Source organism: Haliotis rubra, unplaced genomic scaffold, assembly GCF_003918875.1.
Source record: "Haliotis rubra isolate DU_JTF1 unplaced genomic scaffold, ASM391887v1 Scf1075, whole genome shotgun sequence".
NCBI lineage: Eukaryota > Metazoa > Mollusca > Gastropoda > Lepetellida > Haliotidae > Haliotis > Haliotis rubra.
In genome coordinates, this window is record NW_025764976.1 from 85,691 (window position 1) to 109,528 (window position 23,838).

A 23,838-nucleotide genomic window follows, 5' to 3' on the forward strand; every position below is an offset into this window, starting at 1 on the left:
TTAGTCTTTAGCAACAGGCCGACTTGGTTGACACATGTCATCGTATCCCAATTGCGTCGAGGGATGTTCATGCTGTTGATCACTGGGTTGTCTGGTCCAGATTCGATTATTTACAGACAGCCGTCATATAACTGGAATATTGCTGAATATCACAAAGCATGCCTTCAGCAGTAATCGACAGCAGTGACTACCATCACTATCACCAGGAAACAAAGATGACCTATAGGTCCTTAATGGGACAGCAATCCATGCTGTATGACGTTCATTAAACTTTGCCATCCATGGTCGTTATGTGTTTTGGCCGTTTTGATATGTATCCTAGTCATTATACTAGAAACTGTCACATTCCAAATCTACTAGAACAATCAAGCACGTAGAGGGTAATGTCCGAGTAACTCTCCATTCCTTAAAAATAATGGAGCCGAGGACCCGGAGGACCCGGAGGGGCCGAGGCACATTATTTTAAGGAATGGAGAGTAACGAGGATATTACCCTACTTAAATTACATTCGAAGTATTGGGAATATTGCGAACAGACAATGGAATGGCGTCACAAATGTAATTTAATCCATGTTCATGTACGCAAAGGTGACCCGTAAAGGTCCGTATTTGAATTGATCTTCAGCAACCCATGAATGTTAAGGTGTCTCTGACTACTGTCAAGATCTAACAACATCATATGATATTGTTTACAAGTAGTTCAACATTTTGTTGCCTGCAAATCTTAATTAGCAAATCTTCATTTGTGTTCGGATGAAATCAACTCACTATAGGGAGAGCACCTACCATCACATCACGAAATGCCTTTTGCAAGATTATAGACTTCAAACACTTTCATATTTATTGACTGTATATTGTATAATTGGAGGAAACCAAACACAGTACAGATATATCGGTGCATGCGCTGTATTTGTGTGATATTGATTAACAGTAACTAACGTTGGATCGTTCAAGTAAATTAGTTTACTTATTATGTTTAGTCAACGGGAAATTGACAATACAAGACATCGTAGTGATGACCATACCTACTGCATTTCCGAACAACCTGCAGTCAAATCAGTCGCTCAGGAGTGACAAGCCAGACACAGCTAGTCTGCCGTGCATATTTCTACCCGAGTCGTAACTATACTGGTGGTGATCATGAAGCTCCCATTGAGTGTCACCATCAACAGATCAACGAACCAACACCTAAGAAGGAAACTACTCACGAACTATTCAGCCGAGATATTACCTACGACCAAAGATTTCGAACTTCTCAACATAACGCTAACATTTCAGCCATTTTCCGTTCTGGGACTTGACTTTGCTAACTCTGTTGTGAAATTCTCTGCATTTGTTGCATCAGGCTGGATGGATCCTGATCTGACATGGGATACTGACAACTACGATGGTCTTGAAATGATAATTCTACCCCCAACCGATATCTGGAAACCAATGCCTCTCATACTCAACAGTGTAGATTCAGGATCACTTCTTGAAGGTGACAATTCTTTGGTGGTGTTCAATGACGGACGGGTTCTCCAGCAATTTGTGAGTACCTATCAAACCACTTGCAAAGTGGACAGCACAATGTTTCCCTTTGATAGTCAGAGATGTCAGATGATTATTTTACCGCATGTTCTGTGCCATGTTATACCACAAGCCCTGATGTCTTTGTCTAGTTGGATAGAAACCCCATCTGAGTGGCATATTGTAAAGACATCATCGGAAATGATGACAAATGCAATGTTCTTTACGCTGCACATGCATAGACAGTCAACTTTCTATCTATTGTGATGCCCAAGTCGGGATCCCTATCAAGAATGGCTCTGTATCTGATCTTAGTTCTCACTCAGAGTTGTCTCGCCATCATAACCACACTGGTCATCATCAACAAGGGCAGCTGTACAGAAACAGGATCTTGTTTTCGCCACAGAAAAGTAACAACTGCCTGTCCCAACACATCTCAGACCACAAATGACATTTCTGGTACACATACTTTGGACATGATGTTCTTCGTGTTTTTCCTTCTGTGGTGGGGTCTCAGCATTCTGGTTTTCTTTGTTTAGACACAGCGCATAAAGATGTTCCGGGCAGAATGTTTCATGTCGTCCAATTCGAGTCGTGACATCAAGTGATCCTGGCGGCATAGCTAAACAAACAAACCTGTTAGGATATGTCATTGTATAGTCTAATGTAGTCTATCAATATTGACAAACGATTCAAGACACTGTGTATACTTATGTTTGTGACAAAACCACCAAAGGGAAGTATTTCTCAACAATTATGTTCCGTACTTTTCAATATATATTTTTCTCAGAAAGCATACATCATTCCCCAAGTCTCGGTGGTTGCAACTTTTTTGTCACACACTTGTTTTCATAAATGACAACTTTTCAGAAACGTTCAATCAGATGACTCGTGTGTGTTAACTCATATTCTAATATCACATGTGACAATTGTCAATGGTCGATTATAACTTTATCGTGAAATGCATGCGATATGGGCCAAGAATTTCGAAGCCCTCTTTGCGCTAAGATAGTCGTAAGTGCAATGCATTAACATTAACATGCGACTATCTTAGCGCTAACAGAGCTTCGAAAATCTAGCCCATGGTTATGAAAGTATGAATCGTAACTGACTGTATGAAATATAATCAAGAACAACTGTATTCCAGAAACGCCGTGTGTTTCTTTTGTTGTAGTGATTTCTATGAACATTAAACAGAGAAACATTTTTGGGTCACAGATATTTTATAGCTTCGTATCACACACGTCCAGACGACTGGTTTGGGAGAAGATACTTGTGATGAAGGAAAATCTCACGGGGATATATGTGCTTGTTTCTGTAACGTGTCACCAAATTGATGGAATAAGGAATTCCTAATGCGAGTCATGTAAAATGTGCGACATATCATGTTTCCTTTTGTCCTTCTATTTAGATATATAAAATGTTTTAAGCTACGTTTGAGCAATGAAAGCTACTATTGTCTGCTGTAAGCTGTGGCTGTGTGTCGAAGCTGCTTGTAGAAGATGTAAAATAATAAGTGTAATCATGTTTTGTCAGTTGCTAGTGAATATTGTCAAACAATGAACTTATTTTGAGGAAAGTAATGGCATTATATTAATTGTTATGCGTATTTGTACATCATATGTGCTTGTGCATTGTACAGTCAAAATGTTAAGACGTTGCATATGAGTTGTAGACTTGGACAAGCAGCAGACACTTCAAATATATGACGTCGACGAAAGAAAATACCAAGCTTCTATTACTTCATAGCGATGGAGGGGCGGTGGTGTAGTCTAGTGGTTAAAGTGAAGACCCGGGTTCGATTCCCCATATGGGCCTAATGTTTGAAGCCCATTTCTGGTGTCCTCCGCCGTGATATTGCTGGAATATTGCTGGAAGCGGCGTTAAACCATACTCACTTGCTCACTCGCTCGCTCACTCATAGCAATGGGGATTTCAATGATTGTGAGATATAAATGTCCTTATCTGATACTGAACTTTCTCTGCAAATTACTGATTGATGGTCATGATGTTTTTTCTACACTAACAGTGTTTCTTCGTAACCATGCTTCATGTTGCAATAAAAGGTTAAATGATCTGTGTTTTGTTTCTCACTCTGAAATTCACTTTAGTTGAGCATTCTACACTACATTATTAAATTTACTTATTGAACACATAGCCTCGCATGAAAGCTGTAAGAACTGGGTTTGCATCGGAATGGGGGTATAATATATAACATTGAGCAAATAATTTTCACTTTATTTGGAAATATATTCCAGAACCTCCTTTGGTGTGGACATTTCAGGACTTTTGATGCATGTTCTCAGATGTCACTCTGAAAGTTCAACGTTCAAAGATTTTCCACAGATAAATTGAGTGAGTAAGTTTACATTTTGCACCGATATGACAATGAGAAAGAGTTAATTATTAAATGCCTGTTTACGACGGGCAATGAAACAGTAAGATAGATGTTACTGTTCAAGTTTAAAAGAATCCACGTCACTATTTAAACAGAAGATTTAGGACAAATTAAAACTTTGCCTTAGACCAGTAGCAACTAAAGCAAGACCGCCTCACTGTGCATCGTGGGAACTTACGTTTCATTACGACTTCCCTGGTACGATCTGTGCCATCACTTTGGTCTCTTGTGAGTGAGTCTACTTTTAGCAGTATTGCTGAAATATCACGACACCAGAACTGGGCTTCACACATTTTACCCATGTGGGGAATCGAACCCAGGTCTTCGACGTGACGAGCGAACGCTTTAACCATTAGGCTAGAAATCTCTGCTAAAACAGAATCGATTGAACAATGAAAATCGAGTACGGATCAGACAATCCAGTGATTGTCCATATGCGATACGATGACAGAGCACGTGTCTATGAATCACTATGAAACAGTGATGATACCAGGTGTTCGCAAAACTCATTGTAAACATGTGCTGAGTCTAGTCAATTATTCAAATGTAATAATTCGGGAACGTAAGTCAATCAATAGTAGTATGGTACAATCAATAGTAAAAAACAACACATTAACTATGAATTACAATACTAGTTGATTGTATATAATTTGATTAAGTTGCACTCACATTTCATTTAAGGGGGACAATGATTTTATGGAACTTAACCCCTGAGTGGCACCGCCGTCTATAATCTCACACTAATTTAAACACCATTCAATTTTCCCAAATTTATCAAACAATTCTATTTCTTGAGCAGGACATTCGTAAAAAGATGATGAAGGATCATGTATGTGGGAGAGATCTACACAGCCAAGCTTCACTGTGATTCTCCCATAAAAAGGACACTGTTGACTTTCATCATACTTTAAGCATGTTTTTCTATGGCCTTCTACATCTCCGGATTTGTACCAAAGAGTGCACTTGTGAAATGATCTCCACAAACACATAATTGTACGTTAAAATCAATACATGGCCACATACTCTCCAATACATTGCGGGAGGAATGCAGGGAAATTCCACCGGAAAGAATCAGTACTCTTCAGTCTATGCCAAGAAGGATTTGACTAGTGATACCAGCTCATACCATGTGATAATCAGAATGCCACCCTCCAGACTCACTATGCCCCAACCTCCTCGCTGCGAGCAATGTAATCTACAATGCAGTGTGTAATAACAAATATCTCCTTTGCTAACTCAGCTGTGACATTTTCTACATTACTTAAGTAAGATTGGGAGGAACTACGATGGTGATTCAATGATTATTCTCTCTCCATCTCTCTCGCCAACAGTGTAGACTCGAAGTAACTTCTTGAAGGTGATACTAATTTGGCGGTGTTTGATAACGGACGGGTTTCCCCACAGATTGGTGAGTACCAATCAAACTACTTGCAAAGTTGACAGCACTATGTTTCCATTTGAAAGTCAGAGATGTCAAATGATTATTTTGGATCCTTCATTTTGCCAAAGTATACCATCACTATCGACGTCTATGTCGTCCCTCATAGCGACGTCGTCTGAATGGCACATTGTAAATACATCATAAGAACATTTCAGGCGTATTATTCTTTACTCTACACATGCATCGTCAGTCAACTTTCTACGTGACCACCTTTTTTGTTTCCCATGTTTCTGTTGTCTCTCCTAAACACCTGTTCCTTCCTACTGCAAGTATGCAAATTACGCGTACCCGTTGGGTCATACTGGGATTTCTCCAAGGGCAGCCGCCTCGTACAGCCACCGCTGAGACACTAATGCTTAAACAGAATCGGTGAAATATGCATTCTGTTTTATGGTATCTAAATTGATGCATTCTTTCAAGTAGGGAAACAATTGACAACTGCTTTGGTAAATAGTATATGACATAACTGTAATGACTATAGATACTGTTGCATTCTTCACACAGGAGCAACAAGTCACAACCGAACCCAATAGCTGTGTTGTGTTTCAGTCAAATCTGTTAATGGTCATAATGGCCCCAGCCGTTTAACCATACGGTGGATATCAAAAAGTTCTAATTATCGCCATGAATTTATTGAGAAATTATGACGAAAATTTGAAGGTAACATCAGTGATCCTTATCTAGTTAATGGACCAAAACTATTTACATCACTGTATTCAATCTTGTGCTAGTTGATCCAAACCATGAGTAACCCCATGTATGGAGAAAATAGAGGCACGCAGCGTTATCAAGTTTTTGCACTTCACCACAGATTCACGAGGAGATGAAATCTGTTTGTGGTGAAGATAGCCCATGATACTGTTATGAGATGGAAAAGGCATTTTCAAACCGGTGATATGTCCCTCACAGATGAGCCAAAATTTTTAACGATACCAATGAGGTCATTGAAGATTTGGAGGGTTGGTTTTCAATGAAATCAGGGGTGTCTATTCAAGTGGTCTGCACAAGGTCAAGGAAAGTTGGGAGAAATGTGTCACTCATGATTGTGATTATGTAGAGAAGTCTTCAGGGCAAGAAATCAAAATAAAGTTTCTACCCTGAATACGTCTTGGTGATAATTAGAATATTTTGATAGAATTTTTTGTTAAAAGTGGCATATAAGTTCAGAGATTTGTTGTAAATCTAATTGAGTTATAAATCTTTATTTGAAGCTGATATCTCGTGGGAATAATTCTAGACTGCTACTTGCTTTTGTTTGTAAAGTTTTGATGTACCTCGTATATCAGTATGGTGTTGTGAGTAAGTGAGTTCAAGTTCAAGTTCACACAGACGTATTTCACAAACCTCGTGACGAGATTAGACTGACATTAACACTGACACTATAAACCCCGCAAAGGACAGTACAGTAACTAGACGATAAAAACATTTTAGTTAAAGCGAGCTTGACCCTCATGGAAAAGGATATACTATCACTGAACAACACACTATAAACACGGATTATAAATCACCACAGAACAGTGTTAGCTCTCCATCCCTGGACCATGGGTACCTTTGTTACTTCTGCTACCTTCATGGTTCCCTGCCAGATTTTCCATTATCCCCCAGGTTACCCGCGAGTGTACACGTTTTTGTCATCAATAAAAAACATATACTGGTATTGAAACCAAGCTAGGTATAACTCATTTGGGTACACTATTTTCAATCCCCGCCCAGGGCACAGCTGCAAATGATATTATAATATCAAAATAAAATTATACACAGTCAAATAATAAGATTGTTTTTCAAAATGTACCAGTAAGATCAATCTCTTTGGCTAATGAATTATTGAATGCGAAATTTAGCATATGGTTTTAGAAATATGCTTAATAAATCTGTTTGCGAAATCACTTATTAGTGCATTTGTCAGTAAAACCACTAATTGAATTCTTTTTTCACAGCATTAGAAAAATATTAACTTCGTATTATTCGAAATTTAAAACTGTTCCACGTGTCTGGGCAGTAAACAGATGCTAATGCTTTGGCATCTATTGACTCTATGTCTTATTGGCTTAAGTTAATGACAATGCATGATGGACGAATTCCGAAAAAGGCATATACTATGTTATACTACCTAAATACTGCTAGGTACCACACATGGGCGTCTGAGATCCGCCATATACTTTGCTCACACGGCTTTGGCTTTGTCTGGTTTTCACAAGCTGTCGGTGATCCGTGCGCTTTTATTCACATTTTTAAAGAACGCTTGATCAATATGTTTTACCAAAATTGGACATCTACTCTTGAAAACAGTTCACGTTATATGCAAAATATAAGAGTCTTCTTGAGCCTGGGGGGTATCTGTCCTCAAATTTGGAATATAAATTCCGTAAAATATTGGTCAAATCAGGGAGACTATATAACGTTGTAGATTATCCCTGGTCGAATTCAGAGCTGATGTCTTACGTTTAAAGAATAACGTAGGTAGGTGGCAGAATATTGATGTATCTCAAAGAAATTGTCCTGCATGTAAAGTAGATTTATAAGATGAATATCACTTTTTGTTGAAATGTCCAGCTTATAAAGATCTTCGGGATAGCTTTTTGCCTAAGAATTTGCAAGTAAATATAATATCGTTTAGAAATATCCTTAAACAAAGGATAAACAAAGACATAAATAATCTAGCTCGTTTTATCTATTATGCATACAAAATAGGAGAAAAATAAAAATAGGTATTAAAATTATTAAACAAAATCCATTACAGCTATACGTGTACATATATATGTTACTGATATTTTTCACTGGAGGTGTAAGAAAATCTACTCAGGTAGACAGGTAAATGCTAAATCTTTTAAGAAATTGTTTTCTGTTTTCATACCTGTTTCGAATATGTATATTAAAATGTATATGGGCCTGTGGCCTTCATACATAATAAAGATTTTGATGATGATGATGATGATGATGATGATGATGATGATGATGATGATGATGATGATGATGATGATGTCTTATAAATGGAAATCCAACACTCACCGGTAAAATGATACTTACTGTGTACTGTGAATGCAGTTTGGCGCCTTTTGAAAGGTCTTAAATGGCACTGTGAACATTATTTCAACTCGGGCATATTTCCCGTAATCACTCGTACCTCGTTGGTTATTCTCTAATTATACACAGCCAATTAATAACAAGCAACATGGCTCATCAAAAGAACAATCTTTTTGGCAAACGAATTATTGAATGCGAAGTTTTGGTATTGTGGATGGAATAATGTTAATGCGATGACATCTATTGACTCTATGTCTTACAATAAGACATCAAGCACTCACCGGTAAAATGATAGTTATTCTGTACTGTGCATTCTGTATGGCGCCGTTTGAAAGGTCTTAAATGACTCATGAAAACACGTACCAAATTTGTTTTCCCTATCTACAACGGTTTTTGAAAAAGAGAACCCCATTATCTCAGACAGACGGACGGACGGACGGGGGGAGGGAGGGAGCTCGTGGCGGGGGCGGGGGATAATAATATACTATAAACACGGACCATAGACCACCACAAAAGAGCGTTAGCTCACAATACTTGGGCAATAGGTACTTCAGCTATCTGCATGGTTCGCTTGCAGATTTCACACTACTCATTAGGTTACCTGCCATTGTACACGTTTTTGCCATCAATAAAAAAACGTAATAACCATATTGCTATTGAAACCATGATGGGTATACCTTACTTTGAAAGACACAGATATTGTCAGCGGACAATTTTTTTAAACGACGAAGGCATCGCCACACACAATATCAATCATTACACACTATCAATTAAGAAAGAACAACTTTCTTCATCACAATGTACCAATCTCTTTGAATTATTGAATGCGAAAGGTTTGGTATATGTTAACATAATATGCTTAAGAAATATGTTGTTAGTACATTTGTCAGTACAACCACTCATGGGGTTCTTCTTTCACAACAATGGAAAAATATCAACTTCATATTTAACATTTTGAAATTTAAAAATGTTGACTTGTAATCACTTTAGAATTGTAGGTGGAATGTCCAAATATTTCAGGTGAACAATTGACTAGACTTACCACATGTTTATGACGGGTGCCACCGTTGAGGCAAGATACGCTCACCTTTTCGCGAATACCTGATATTACCACTATTTCAAAGTGATTTATAAACATATGCTCTGTCATCGTATTACATGGTGACAATCACTGGATTGTCTGGTCCAGACTCGATTTGTTTACAAACAACAACGTATAGATGAATGAATGAATGAATACATTTTATTTCCTCCAGAATCTACATTCGGAGATTTACAATATGCTTGATGTTACTCAGAGCAAATAAACGATGTTAATATGTACATGAATATAAATATGAGTCATAGTGACACAATCTGTGTAAGTAAATAGTCGATATCACATATGTACACAAATGACAGCTATTGCTGCACAGCAAATGAAAAGAGGTTACGGTCTAATGCATTTTCCAGATGAAGTACATATTTACAGAATAATAATGATACACATTCCCAAGTGGTCTGGCTAACAATTGCAGGTACTGTTTGAGCCGAACCCCAAAATAGTGCAAGCATCTCATTTTCATCCAAAAGTTCAATTTGAACATAGCTGTCAACATCCAGTTTATCAGTGAGGGTGAAGAACTCATTTCGTTCAGTTATATACTAAGCAGCAAAAGAAACGTCGGTTTGGAATTTTCCTCCGCAGAAATGGATAACTGTAAACTCATTTAATGTTTTGATGCTATATTTTTTCCAACTTAACCTGAGCAAAGACATTCCTTCACAAACTCAGAATGGAACCCAGGAAATGGTCTCAAAAACGCAACCTGATCTCGGAGATGGTACGGTGTTCTCCATGTTTTTCATGCAACTCATGCTGCACGTGCTGTTCACAAGGACCGGCCCTATAAAATGCACCCCCAAACCTGGTTGAAACATTCACATTACAACGTCAGCAGGATGCCGCGACTCACGACAGCTCAGAGGAACCAGGCGCTAGGAAGACTTGAAGCTGGCCACACTGCACAAGCCGTTGCCAATCACTTCCAGGTCAACGTTCGGACCATCTACAGGCTACAGCAACCTTTCCGGGCCACCAGCACCACAAATGATCGCCCCCGTACTGGCGGACCAAGGGTGACCACAAGACGACAAGACCGGCATGTTGTGCGACAGCATGTACAGAATGCTTTCATGCAGGCATCCGAAACAGCACGGCAGACAGTGGGAACACACAGAAGACCAATCAGTACTGATACAGTACGCCGACGTCTTAACAGCGGGAACCTCCATTGCCGTAGACCTTACCGTGGACCTATCCTCACCCCTCGTCAGCGGCGTGAACGTCTACAGTTTGCTCTCCAACACCAAAACTGGCGATACAGGCAATGGAGAACTGTTCTGTTCACAGATGAGAGTCCGTACTGCGGCATCACTGTGGTGCGCCATCACAGTGGTGCGCTACATCGACCAAGCTCTCAGACCCCACGTCATACCACGTTTCGCACGTCACCGGAACAACATTTTCCAGCATGATAACGCCCGGGCCCATACTGCCAGAGCTACACGGGACTTCCTACAGCAGAACGGTGTCAACATTATGCAGTGGCCAGCCCTTAAACTCAATTAAACATCTTCGATTTATTGCCCCAGGCCTTTCTCAGAGTGTGGTTCCAGGTGCCAATGGCCTTCATCAATCGATTGGTGCACTCCATGCACAGACGCTGTGCTGCAGTTATTGCCGCTCGTGGTGGTCACACTAGATACTGAACTCAAGAGTCTGAATAGACTGCAAACGTTCACGTCATGTCTTGAAATTCTGCTGAGTTATTCATTGATGTGTCAAAATATTGTACACAAAAAATGTTTTTGATCCGCTTATTATGTCAATTTCTGTAATGATTTGATTACAGTGCCTATCTAATTTTGAATTCGTACTGACGTTTGTTTTGCTGTTGAGTATATAATACTCACAGTGTAAAATTACATGTCTGTCATAATCAAAAGCATGTCTGACACAGTAAGAAGCTGCGTTTCCACCGATTTTCCTCATATAAGGATATTGCGTCACATACCATTCTTCTCCATTCGGTTTTGCAGGGGAATGTTCCAGTACTGATAAAGGTTGAAATGACATTATTAAGGTTGTGTTTACAAGCAGTTGATATCATTGTATCACAGATGCAGGTGCTACTTTTTGGTATTAGGAACATTGACTGACGCTAAGTACGAACACACTATATGTTTCATGGTAGAAAACATGAGTTTAGGCACAGTCTTCCGAGGATTAGTAGTCTGCACTTGTCTATGAATCCTGTTAATGACCACATTCCTAGGTTCGCTATCGTGAGTCAGTTGATGATTTATGGTCTAAGCCTTGAATGACTCTGACAAAGTGCCTTTGGGTGGGTGGAATATGTTACACGTTTCTGGGCAGTAAACAGATGCTAATGCGTTGACATATATTGACTCCAAGTCTTATAATAAGACATCAAACACTCACCGGTAAAATAATATTTATTGTGTACTGTACATTCTGTATGGCGCCGTTTAAAGGGTCTTAAATGGCTCATTAGTGAAATACAAATACTTTTAACTTGTCAAACACCAAAAATGCTGCTCCTAATTAAAAGTTCCTAACACAAGGCGATCACAGTTTATTTATCTTAAAAAATCAATAGAATACTCGCAGCATAAATGCACAGAGTGTTGAACATAGTAAATGCGTTTCCAGACAATTACAGTGTAATTGATCGCTCCGCAGTGCCATCTCATAGCTGCAGCTACTCTGTCATGCATTTTTGTGTACCAGTAGTAACACTATGGGTTGTGATTACAAATCTTCCACTGAGTGTAACTATCAATAGAGCGATACACCAAGACTTAAGAAGAAAACTACTCACAAACTATTCGCCGGAGATATTACCAACAACCAATGGTTTCGAGCATCTCAACATATCTATGATATTTCAGCCATTCTCTGTTATGGGACTTGACTTTGCTAACTCTGTTGTGACATTTTCGGCTTTGTTTGCTATATACTGGGTTGATCCCGATTTGAAATGGAATACTGACAGCCATGACGGCCTTGATGTGATGTTTCTCTCTCCCACCGATATCTGGACACCAAAGCCTCTCATATACAACAGTGTGGACTCTAAGTCGCTTCTTGAAGGTGAAAACAGTTTGGTGGTGTCTAATGACGGACGGGTTCGCCAGAAGATCGTGAGTACCTACCAAACCACTTGCAATGTTGATAGCACAAAGTTTCCATTTGACAGTCAGAGCTGTCGGATTATTTTTGAGTCTCCAATTTTATCCAAAATTATACCGTCTGTATGGATGAAAATGCCTTTTGGGATACAAACTTCATCTGAATGGCAAATTGTAAACGCATCATCTGAAAGAGTCTCAAGTTCAATATACTTTACTCTACTTGTGAAACGAGAATCAACTTTCTACGTGACCACCATTTTGTTTCCCATGTGTCTGTTGTCTCTCTTGAACGCCTGTTCATTCCTACTGCCCATCGACTCGGGAGAAAGGATGTCGTACCTGATCTCGATATGCATGTCTTATTCGGTGTTTCTGGTGTTCATCATTGATGTGATGCCCAAGTCAGGATCCCTATCAAGAATGGCCGTGTATTTGATTCTAGTTTTCACTCAGAGTTGTCTCGCGATCATAACCACACTGGTCATCATCAACAAGGGCGCCTGTAGAAAAGGAGGATCTTGTTTGGGCCAAAGAAAAGTACCATCTACCTATCCCAAAACATCTAATACTACAAATGACACTACTGGTACCCATACTATAGACAAGATGTTCTTCGTATGTTTCTCCTGTGGTGGGGTCTCGGCATTCTGGTTTTCTTTGTGTAAATAGAACACCACGCTCTGTAAATGTCGGCTTGTGTCTGCCCCAATTGTTGTTGGTTGTTGTCAGTTGCTTAACGCTGCACCCAACAATATCCCCGCCATATGGCGGCGGTCTGCAAATAATCGAGGATGGACTAGACAAACAGCATAATCATCGATCTACGCATTTGGGATACGATGACGTGTATCGACCAAGTCAGCAAGTCTGACCTCCGATCGCCTCTGACGACAAGCATGGGTTACTGGAGATCAGTTCTGATCCGGATCTGCACTGGTGACCCCAAAAGAAGTTCCATCAAGGAATATGCCCTTCTATCCAATTCGCATGAAGAGATTCTCACGGCATAGATTGACAAACCAACGGATAAGACTATACAATGGTATATCCTATAAAAGTTGATGAGCAGTTCAGGACACTGTGTACGTGTTATGTGAAGTGTGAGCTATTTGGATTTCTTAAAATTGCAAAAGAGAGGTATTTCACAACAATTATGTACCTGCTTTTTTTAATGTATAGTTTGTTTTTCAGTTAGTATAGCTTAACCTCGTCAGATGCCTGTTTCAATGAAATGAACTCACCTTCAGTATTCCTTGAGTTATTCAAGACTCCGGATAAAACATGCAATACATTCTCAGTCACAAATGGTCGACTATGACGTTATCGTGAGATATATGCAATATTAATACATACTACTGATCAGTTTGTGGCCGTGTTCAAATACTTTTCGGTCTACGGAAGATACATGAAACAGTATTGTTTCCTTTTGCCAATCAAATGCATTGTAACTACTTGTAATACTTTTGTACTTTGATCATCTGTTTTGCGTGATATTTGATATTTGACTTATATGAGATGCATTTTAGTGTATGTTTGCAGATTAGTGTCAAGCGAAACCTAGGTACAGTTGACGAAGCGATTGTATTTGTGTCTTGTATGCACATACTTAGAGGCATTGAATATTATGTGTATAGCATGTATAGCTTGGTGCCTAGAACACTGACACTGAACGAGTTTCGTCCAACAACCTTCTAGTCATTGAAAGCTATGACATGTGATGACAGCAGTCTAGATCTGAACAGGTGTGTGCAATACACTCTCTTAAAGAACATAACATGTTTGCTATCTGAATTATTTTTGTATATTTAATGATAAAAGTCAGCGAAATGTGATCAGGGAACCTTCCAGTGGACCTTTCTTTAACTTATACTCCCGAACGTGTTTCAGTGACAAACCAAAGATTATATTTCTCAGTTGTGGTATAATTTGTGTTGTACGTGACAAACGTATGTTAGGGAAACATACATGTTGACGGTTGTTGTGGTATCTTCCAATAACAAAACACCACTTTTAAATTTTCCAAAGCTGCTTAGAAATGTTATTCAACATCTGGAGAGAGACGTCAAGGTGTGTGTGTGTGTGTGGGTGGGTGAGGGGTGTCCATTTTTTATAAATCTGATGACACAGATGTATTATCTGCCAACTCGAATACCTTGAAGCCTGTCAAAACACGGAAAAATGGCAAATAGCCTTTCTTTGGTCTTACGAAGGCCACATTATTCATTGCAACCTATGATAAGTTGTTAGAGTGACCCTGCACCGGCTTTCAGACAGGTCGCATAGAGTCCATTTGAATCGTATATGTCGAAATTCACCTTCCTGTTATTGTCCTGAATTGTCTAATGACAACAGGAGCAGAACGGATTCTGCTGCGTGATGCAATTCTTGTGAAAGGGCGGTGTCCATGTTTTGGGAATGGTGGCACTCCCAGGTCTCATTGCAACTCATCTGTTTTACAGTATTTGACCCCTAATCCAGAAATTACACTATTTGATTTGCCCAACGTTAGGAAAGTGGGGTTATTGACAGTCCAGCCCATCCCATCTCCCTCACATACAAAAAAATGATTATATGCATCTGTTTAGATATTATGCTTTTTGGGTAGATCGTGTTGTTTATAGAAAAAAAATTCCCTTCTTTTTTCTTCTTTATTTTACTGCATCTGTGATATTTGCCTTGCTGTTAGGATTTGTATGACTTTAATGAAGGCATGATGTGTTCTTGTTGCTAAATAGCCGATGGGAGGTTTGAGTAATTTCCCTTATTGTCAGAATTGCATGTCAAAAATATACTGTACATGGTATTTACCATCGGTGTAGGTGTATCCTATGACGATTCCAAATATGTTTTAGTATTAGGTAGTCTTAAGTCTGTGGCTGTTCTGGAAGCTTCAGCTGGTGATCCAGTGACGTTTTAGATTGTATTATTATGAACAGTCGGACTTTAATGTTTACGTGCTAGTTTTAGATCTGTGAAAATCTAAGTATTTTTCTGTCGTTTGTTTTAGTTTTGCATGCATAATAAATACTTGTTGCTATATAAAATTCAGTCACAAAAGGGACTGCGAAACATCTAGGCTATCACATCTGTTGCATAATACTGGTAACAATACAATATGGCAGATTTCATGTTACACACCACGACAAAAGCCTCAAACTATACTCCCACACAACTTATAACACACTTCGGTTCAAACACAATGCTATGAGTTTCTACAGAAACAATGTAATACAATTACAACATCAATGTGGCTGCCATATAACTCTGTCACTACTGATCTACACCAGTTACGACATTGGCTATAAAATGTATTCTTTATTCATAAAAATGAGACCTTACCTTATATAATGAACATGATATACTCTCCCAAAAAAGAAACGCATCATGAAAATAGCAACTTCATGTAGCAATGAATTAAAACGTGATTCATTTTACGAAAGGTTTTGCTCTGTTTTTGAGTACTTTGGTGTTTATGTTTTGAAACATCACAACAAAGCACACCATCCGTAAAATACCCATATTTAAAAGCATGATTTTCAATTTCGGCGTGTAGTGTCACAGAATACACAATTCACATGCAATGCACGTGGAAGTTGGGGATCAGATAGTCTCAATGATGGGTATAAAAGGTTGATCGCAGTCTTTCGAGTATTCACTGTATTTGGAAGATTGTTGACGAACGCAAAATGCCACGTCTAAGTGAAGCCAACCGTCATATCGCCATTGGTTTGCTTGAAGCTGGCCAGTCTCAACGTGCAGTTGCATGAATGTTCACCAAAGTACCATTTCACGGCTCTGGGAGAGATATCGCCGGTAGAATGCGGTAGCAGATGCCCCTCGTAGTGGGCGACCAGTACCGCTCAACAAATACCCGGATTGAGGAAGCTTTCTGCACAGCTTTCTGTCAGGAACAGGTTGAGAGAGGCTGGTTTACGTGCCAAAAGACCTTATTTTGGCCCTGTGCTTCGACAACAACATCGTCGACATCGAGTTCAATGGTATACCAAAGTTCAGGCCTGGAACCTACCGAATTGGCGTAGAATCTGGTTCAGTGATAAATCACGATTTCTATTGGAACGACCCGATGGAAGAATGCGGGTGTACAGACGTCGACGCGAACGTTTCGCCGACGCTTGCGTTGCCCAGGGGGACAGAATCGGCCGGGGAAGTGTTATGATGTGGGGAGAGATCACCTGCCGTAGGAGAACTGATTTGGTGATGATCCAGGGCAACCTGACAGCTCATGCAACGGTACTGTGACGAAATCCTACGCCCACACCTCCTTCCAATCATTGATCGCCAGAGGGAGTTGTTTCAACAGGACAATGCCAGGCCCCACACAGCACGTCACACTAGAGACCTCCTCCAGAACCTCAACATCAATGTGCTCCCCTGGCCCTCAAGATCACCGGACTTAAACCCGATCGAACATCTGTGGGATGCCCTGGACAGACGGGTGTGGCGCCGTAAACCTCAGCCCCAGACACTTCAGCAACTCGCACAGGCACTACAGGCAGAGTGGGCTGCGATTGGGCAACACTGGATTCTGAGACTTATTCGTTCGATGCCGAGGCGATGCCGTGCAGTTCTGGGTGCCCGCGGTGGTAACACGAGGTATTGACTTCAGCGCCACCACACGTCTCCATGTGACACTCAAACTGACTTTCCTCGAGTTGGTGCCAAAGACGGATAAGTCAACATTCCCAGTGTGCAATTTCGCTATATTTCATTGACTCATAAAGCCTACAAGTTGTTTCAAAATAAACATAAAAATACAGTTGAAATTCCTATATGCGTTTCTTTTTTGGGAGAGTATATTTTCTATATACATTCGTCACCTCACATAATTGTATTGACCATGGCAACCAGCAAACAATCACACCAATCCCATCAACTCGGTGCTCCCCGTAGTGATGGTTCAAAACCAAGACCGCTCATTGCCAAGTTACGTTTTAGTGAGGATAAGGTTGATATTTTGAAATCTCGAGCAGCACTGAAGAGTAACGGCTACAGCGCATCAAGTGATCTCACTGTCAGACAACGTGAACAGCTAAAGGACGCGAAGGAAAGGGAACTGATAGGATATTTCAAATATGGAAAGCTAATTACAAGGCCACGCCATGAAGAAACTCCACGCGAAACGGAGACACCCGAGAGAACGAGACCACCAACGAGAAGTAAGTCTCAGCGCGGCGGACAGAAGAGGAGGTAGCAATCAGGCCAAGCCCCAGATCCCTTCACTGAGGGAACTACGAACATAGACACCGGTAATACTAATCACGTGACTTTCTTATCTAGGAACATTCATGGACTATGTAAGAAACTTGATGACAGTGATTTTATTGATTATCTTTATTCATTTCACGTTGTATGTTTGCTGTAAACGTTCATAACAGATTTCATGAATCTAAACTGGTTAACAGGATACCAATTGTTTTTCGCCCCAGCAGCTAAGCTGTACACATTTGGCAGACACTCAGGTGGCGTGTGTGTATGTGTGGACAGGACATTGCAAACAAATGTGTTGAACTGAAGACTGAAATCAACAATTTAGTGTGTTTGAAATTCCAGAGATTTGTATTTAATCTACCAAATGACTTATTTCTTGTTTGTATATATGTTCCCCCCTGTGAATTCTCCATTTTACGACCGAAGTACTGATTCGAGATGTCTCATTGAAAGACTGGAGTCGTTTTTATTTGACAACTGGTCTGATATGTGTACTTCGCATGTACTGCTATGTGGCGATTTTAATGCTCATACTAGTAATGAAAATAATCCTATTTGCAAAGATCGTGATGAATTTGGTAATGATGATATCTATACAGATGCAGATAATGCTCCTGTTGACCAGCGTGTGTCACATGACAGTATCGTTAACAGATTTGGGCGTGTACTACTGAATCTGTGTTATGTGTGCCGCTTGTTCATACTGAACGGTAGAGTAGAAGGAGACAGAGGTGGAGAGTTTACATTTGTTGGAGCAAATGGCTCAAGTGTCGTTGATTATTTTCTTGCATCTGCTGATTTGTTTGAGTTCGTAGAAAGTTAAATGTTGGCGATAGACCTGATTCTGACCATTTTCCTCTGGGAGTTGTCGTTCAGGTTTCCTTGTACATACCGGTCTAACCGGACAGTTGATTGTGCTGAGAGTCCTAGTTTTAGTAAATTTGTATGGGATGCTTCTAAGCAGAATGAATTTATAAGTTCTCTCAAAGAAAGTTTGGATGCCAATAATGAGTCAATATTTAGTAAATTGGAGACTTCTCTTGAAAAGGACATAGACAATTTCATAAAGTGTATATTAGATTCGGCATCTTGTATGAGGAGACAGTTTAGACAAGGTGATCTAAATCGTAAACTTTAATTTAACAAGGAGTGTAATATAGCTAGATCGGAATCCAGGAAGGCTCTTAGGCGGTTTAGGCGTTGTCGCACTGAGCAGAATCGCAGAAGCTATTGTAAAATTAGAAATAAGTATAAGAGTTCCTGTAGAGCTTTTAAGCGTGGAGTGCAAAACTCAAGGCTATGTCGACTAAATAGTACCCTCCACAGTCCAAGGCTGTTTTGGCAAAATATTCGCTCCCCACCCGTATCAAGTATATCGCAAACAGAATGGTTTTGCCACTTCAGCGACTTGTTTTCTAAGGACGATATTATCTATGATGTACATGATGACACAATAGATACAGATAATGGATGTGACGAGTTAAGTGATGTTGATAATTTCTACTTGAGTCTCCTATTACAGAATTAGAAATAGTTGATGCTGTATCTCGTCTTAAAGTTGGAAAGTCTTCTGGTGTGGATGGTGTTATTTCAGAGATGATCAAAACTGCCTTGCCTGAGATAATGCCGTTTCTAGTTAAAAGCTTTAATCGGATATTTGATTCTAGATGTTTTCCGTCTGAATGGGCTAAATCAATAATTGTTCCATTATTTAAGAATGGAAACATAAATAACCCTAACAATTATCGGGGGGGATTTCTCTGACAAGTGATGTTAAAACATTTGTATCTATTATCAATAATAGGCTAACACAGTGGTCAAATATGAGGGACTTGATTCCAGATTCACAAGCTGGATTTAGAAAGGAATACTCGACCTCTGATCATATTTTTACTGTATACTCAGTAATTGAGCGATGTTTAGCTTTCAGTAAAAGAAAATTGTATGTAGCTTTTGTTGATTTTAGAAAGGCTTTTGATTCTGTTGGTAGAGATAAAATGTGGAAATGTCTTAGAAATAGGGGTCTTAAAGGGGAAAATGTTTGATATTATCAGGTCAATGTATTCAAATGTAGAGTCTTGTGTTCGATGTGATGATGCTTTCAGTGACTATTTTGTTTGCCCTACTGGTGTACGACAAGGCTGTGTTCTAAACCCCATGCTTTTCTCATTCTTTATCAACGAACTATATTTTGACGTTATACAATCTGGCAGACATGGCATCCAATTATTTCCTGATCTTGTTGAAATTTTTATTTTACTTTTTGCCGACGATGTGATCCTTATGTCAAGTACTGTTGTTGGCCTTCAGAGACAAATTGATACACTTTCATCTTATTCAGGTAACTGGCGACTTGATGTTAATCTTGAAAAGACCAAAATTGTTGTTTTTGTAAGGGTGGTCCAACGGCAGCTACAGAAAAGAGGTACTTTAAATGTGAACGTATGACTGTTGTTAACGAATATAAATAGCTAGGGATACTGTTTACACATACACTAAATCTGAATAAATCCATTATTAATTTGGCAATTAGAGGGAAAAGGGCCCTACTTCAATTGCTCTCTGTTATACCAAAGTTGGGGGTTGTTGGTCCCAATATATTTTTCAAATTGTTTGATTCCCAAGTACAGCCTATTCTTCTTTATGGGTCTGAAATTTGGGGCAATAAGGAATTTTATGCCATTGAAAAGGTTCACCTTCTTGCATGTAAAAGGTATTTAAATGTTCGGATGTCTACCCCTAATAATATGGTGTACGGTGAATGTGGAAGATTTCCTTTGTACATAATTTCTTACTCTCGCTTTTTATTTTCCTGGTGTAAAGTAATAAATATGCCAGAACATCGTCTGCCAAAAAAACCCTACAATGCGATGGCCCATCTTGATAATATTCGTAAAAATACTAGGGCAACCCGTATTCGTAATCTTTTGTTTAGATACGGCTTTGGATTTGTTTGGCTATCCCAAACCTTGGGCGACGTTAATGCATTTATCAAACTCTTTCGTACCAGGGCTATCGATATCTTTAAAAAAGACTGGCATTCATCTTTATATGAAAGTTCAAGATATGATTGTTATCGTGAGTTTAAATCTTTACTTGAACCTGAGTCGTATCTATACAACTTACGTAGTAAAAAGCTTCGTAATGTTTTCATACGCCTGAGACTTGGCCTAAATGATTTATATATCAATCAAGGAAGATATTCATCTATTATAAAATCACAAAAGTTCTGTCCATGTTGTAATACTGTAGAGAATGAATTACACTTTCTATTTCTTTGTCCTGCATATAATGATTTAAGGCAACTGTATTTTCCACAATGGCTACAATCAAATATTAATGCTACAAAACTGTATTCAATACTTTCATGTAAAGCATCCCTATTACAATATAAGGTAGCTCTATTTATTTATCACGCGCTTATATTGAGAAGAGATTCAATGTAACGTGTGTGTCGCATGTTGTATATGTTGTACATATCATACATATTTCTTTTGTATATGGGCCTCTGGCCTTCATGCAATAAACTGATTGATTGATTGATAGCAGTAACAATCACTCACAGCAGTGGCTATTCTGCCATGCATATGTCTGCTTATGTTGCCACTCTGTTATGGTGATCATGAACTTCCACTGAGCATAACCATCAATCGAGAGATACACCATCAGCTAACAAGCTAGCCGCTCAGTAACAATTCACCTGAGATATGGTATTTCACACTTCTCAACATATCTCTAACATTTCCGCTGCCTCCTTTCCAGGACGACTCTTCAGTCCCTTTTCCCGCATTGTTTAAATCGAGCTTGATTGATTCGATTCTGAATTGACATTTTTAATGACATATAGTGAGAGGTCTTAAACGTTTCAATTTGATAGTCAGAGGTTCACAATCTGGTGAATATCGGTCCTCATTGCTACGTACCAATTCATATGAGTGGACGACAGTAATGTCCTGACATCTTGAGGGGCGGTGGGGTAGCCTAGTGGTTAAAGCGTTCGCTCGTCATACCGAAGACCCGGGTTCGATTCCCCACATGGGTACAATGTGTGAAGCCCACCTCTGGTGTCCCCCGCTATGATATTGCTGGAATATTGCTAAAAGCGGCGTAAAACTAATCTCACTCACTCACTCTGATATCTTGAACTATGACCAATAACTTTTAGCAAATTATATGATGTGCATCTGCTTTAAATAACTGATGGAACCGATGTGTAACATCCGATTGTTCTGGGACTGGATGATTGAATTAAGGTACTGTATATGTACCGTTTGAATGTGGATTTAACTAACGGGAAGCTTTGATATGAAATATTTTTCAGGACAGCGAACAAAGGATATTTGATTTGATTGTGATCATGTCTTCCTCTTTTAAGTGATTCCGACCTATTCATAAGACTGTGTAAAGAGTGTTCCTTTGCACAAGTCTTCCGAGATGATGTCTAAATGATGCTTAAAGCGACGGTGATATATGAGACAAACAAGGTATAGAATGAAAAGTAGTACAGAATTATATATCCATTGTACTTATAGTTTGGCATGAAATGCATGTGGACCCGGGTTTTTTTGTAAATATCTCTTCATCCAATGACCCAATCGATCTAAAACTGTGCAAGTGGATGTTTTCTCAGACAACCTAATCACATTGTAAATCACCGATTTTATGCATTTGTATTAAAGAATCTGTCTATGTAACTGTCAACAAAATACACAGCAGAACGCAAACTGCTTTCAGATGGAGGGAGCCAATGACCTGTAACAGCGGCAGTGTTGGCATCCAAAGTTATATTCTTTTGACATCAGGGTCATCAGAGATGTCATTCGCCGGGTATTTGCTAGAAATGAACACCTCTTCATACCTGTCACGTACATAGCTAACCTACATTGACGAACGTTGACCTTTATGACCCAACACTGCCGCTGTTACAGGTCATTGGCTCCCTCCCTCTGCAAGCAGTTTGCGTTCTGCTGTTTATTTTGTTGACAGTTACATAGGCAGATTCTTTAATACAAATGCATAGAATCGGTGATTTACAATGTGATTAGGTTGTCTGACAAAACATCCACTTGCACAGTTTGAGATCGATTGGGTCATTGGATGAAGAGATATTTAGAAAACCGGGTCCACATGCATTTCATGCCAAACTATAATGCATGTATGTTCGTGATTCTTATTGTCACTTAAAGACATTTTGTTCTAGTCAGCAAACATAGAAAGAGGTAATCGTGATATATAAAACACCTAATTGCAGTCAGTAGCATACCATGATGTAATTCCATGTTCCTTGTTACATCAGTTAATAGAAGCGTAAGTTGAGTCGAATAGTAGAGTCTTACTGCTAGAGGGAACAGGATGCAAGAACGAATATGTAAATGGGAGGTATATATGGATGTAATTTTCCATCTTAGTTACAGCGTCCGATTGTCAAAGACCCGGTTCGAGTACAATGTGTGAAGCTCATTTCTGTTGTTCCATTCCATGATATTGCTTTTTTTATCGCTAATTTTGGTGTGACAGCAAAACTTTTCATCAAGTGTGTGATTCAGTTTTTTTCAAGAAAAAACCGCTACACAGAACATCTCAGCCTGTCATGGATTCGCGTGAATTCGTGCCCACATTTGAAGGCATTAAAATGTAGATTAGGTTTTGTTTTGGGGAACTAACCGATTGATTTAGTTTCGTGAATGAACCGATGATCTATTGAAAGTTAAGTCGTCTGACAAAAGCCTGCTTGAACCAAATACAAATGAAGCATGATATGTATAAATGTATTGTACATTCTGCATGGTCATGTTTCAAAATCCTAAAACATTTCTTAGCTACAATCAAATGCTTTTCACTGATTAAACATGACACTGCAGGATGTAAAAGATTGCTTATGGCTGAATCAGTTGGATAGCCTGACATCCTAGTGTTGACCACAGTAAATGCATTTCGACAAACCTGTAGTTAAATTAATCTCTCCGCAGTGACATCTCACCTCTGCAGCTGCTCTGCCATGCCTATTTCTGCCTCAGTAGCAACTCCGTTAGTGGTGATCG